At 37.3% G+C, this 2500-nt stretch overlaps 1 protein-coding gene across 1 annotated transcript in view; it reads right to left on the bottom strand.

The window, feature by feature from the left end:
• Nucleotides 1-2500, bottom strand: part of LOC125040712 (venom phosphodiesterase-like) — a 33026-nt gene that overhangs the window by 29820 nt on the left and 706 nt on the right. The gene's annotated exons all lie outside the window — the stretch shown is intronic.

The raw sequence follows: 2500 nt of genomic DNA, 5'->3' as shown, positions 1-2500 counted from the left end.
GTTTAAGAAATCGGAAAAAAAATACGAAGAATGTAAGCAAGTTAAAGTCCAACATAATCTAGGAAAAATAAAATGTTTTTGTCATCCTGATAATCCAAAACGAAACAAATTTAATGAATCCGTCTGTCTTGAAAACATTTGAAGATAATATATATCATAGCTATCTTATGACTTGATACGCTAGTGATATCAATGCCAATAAAAGCATGAGACTAAGAAAGAAACATTTAATAAAACAGTAAACATTAAAAAGAACAAAGATAGTTTTATCCGATAATTTTAGATAACACTACAATGCATTTTTTTTTTTTTTTTTATGGAATGCAAAATAAAAGTGAATAGAGCGCAATAATAGAAACAATACATGCTGTGCTGTGATAACATTTATGATTAAGCACATTTCGCTAGTCAGTTATGCTTTCCTTGTCATATTATCGTCTGATGTAACGGTAATGTCGCGGTAATTATGGTAATAGCGATGTTAATTATGGTGATGGTAGTGATGATGATGGTAGTGGTGGTGGTAGTGGTGATGGTGACGATGAGGATGGTGATGGTAGTAATGATGATGATGGTGATGGTAGTAATGATGATGATGGTGCTGAGGATGATGGTGTGGTAGCGGTCGTGGTGGTGGTGATGATGGTGATGAGGATGATGGTGATGATGAGGATGGTGGTGGTGATGGTAGTGATGATGGTGATGGTAATGATGATGGTGGTGATTATGTTTGATGATGAGGATGGTGGTGGTTATGGTGATGAGGATGGTGATGGTTTTGATGTTGGTGATGGTTATATTTGATGATGAGGATGATGGTGGTGGTGATGATTAATGATGAGGTTGAGGATGGTGGCGATGATGATGGTGGAGGTAGTGATGATGGTGATGGTTATATTTGACGATGAGGATGGTGGTGGTGATGATTGATGATGAGGATGGTGATGGTGGTAGTGATGATGAGGATGGTGGTGTGATGATGGTGATGGTTGCTTAATGATGAGGATGATGGTGGTGGTGGTGGTGGTGGTGATGATGATGATTGATGATGAGGATGGTGGTGGTGGTAGTGATGATGATGATGATGATGATGATGATGATGATGATGATGATGATGATGATGATGATGATGATGTTGATGATGATGGTTATGTTTGATAATGAGGATGATGGTGATGATGAAGATGGTGGTTAAGTTTGATGATGAGGATGATGGTGGTGGTGATGGTTATGTTTGATGATGAGGAACATGGTGGTGGTGGTGGTGATGATAGATGGTGATGATGATCATGATGAAGTTGATTATAATAGTAAATGCAATGCTCACAATAATAATTATAACGATAACGATGACAACAGTTTTCCTGACAATGATAAATGATAATACTGATGATAACATTTGTGATGAATGTAACAGTGATAATGATGATAAAAATAGTATAAGGATAGGATAGCCATGGTAACAATATGGATCAAAATAATTTAACTTTATTTTTACTATGAACACTATCCTCTCCCAAAATACTGTCAATAATCATTACTATTACCGTTATTATTATAATAACTCTCATTCTCATTCTCATTATTCTTACTTTTTATCATTATCATTTCAGTAATTCCACATAGTGTGTTAGTAAGCTCAACAGATACAATACAATTTAATCGCGTACACCTTCTCCCGCGGATTTTTCCACTCCCCCGTATGAACACAAGCGCAAACATACGTACAGACGCTTACGTACACCCCTTGTACGTGTATTCAAGTTCTGTCGCCGGATATTTTGGATTTATCGCATTTTTGGGCAGATCATGACGTCATAACCCCCATAACGATCGACAGGAACCACTGTAACGGGACTCCGTGAGGATTTGGAGGCGCGTCTTTACACTCCTTAACAATTCGGACTTTCCTCTTTGATGTTAATTACTAGTTAAATGTATGGCGGCGGATTTAAACTTTATCGACAAAAATCCGTATCTGTGAATTCTAGTTTTGTTTTCCCCTGATATAGATCAATAGTAACTATGGGCTTTCAGATGTTCCGATTTCTTGGCCATTCAAATAAATCGACAATAATTTAAGTAACTAGCAACTCTCCTTCACCATACAACTCAAGGTTAAGTTTTTTTGTCTTTTTTTTTTTTTTTTGTATCCCTGACACGTTTCTTCGATGAAGCACAGAAGACAATCCCGAGACAAGATTGATGAACACGAGTTTTATTTGAAAGCTTTTGGATATTCTTAATGTGTACGCGAATGGTACTTAGTTTAGGCCTGTAGGTGGCGACGCTGGCGAAAAATGCACATACGGTTTCACCTGCAAAGTGTTACGCATCTTCCTAACATCTGTGTCACCCACGTGGGCGCACGAATATTTCCCGAAGTTTCACGGAAGCTCATTATGCTCCGTGCGCTTCAAAATTATCCTATTGTAATCCATATCATTGAAGTGCAGTATATTAGATATGTACTTTTTTCAATTTGCGAATACATACATTC

This window comes from Penaeus chinensis, chromosome 29 (assembly GCF_019202785.1).
Source record: "Penaeus chinensis breed Huanghai No. 1 chromosome 29, ASM1920278v2, whole genome shotgun sequence".
Classification (NCBI taxonomy): domain Eukaryota; kingdom Metazoa; phylum Arthropoda; class Malacostraca; order Decapoda; family Penaeidae; genus Penaeus; species Penaeus chinensis.
Note: the sequence above shows the minus strand (reverse complement) of the source record. Positions and strands in the feature narration are given on the sequence as shown.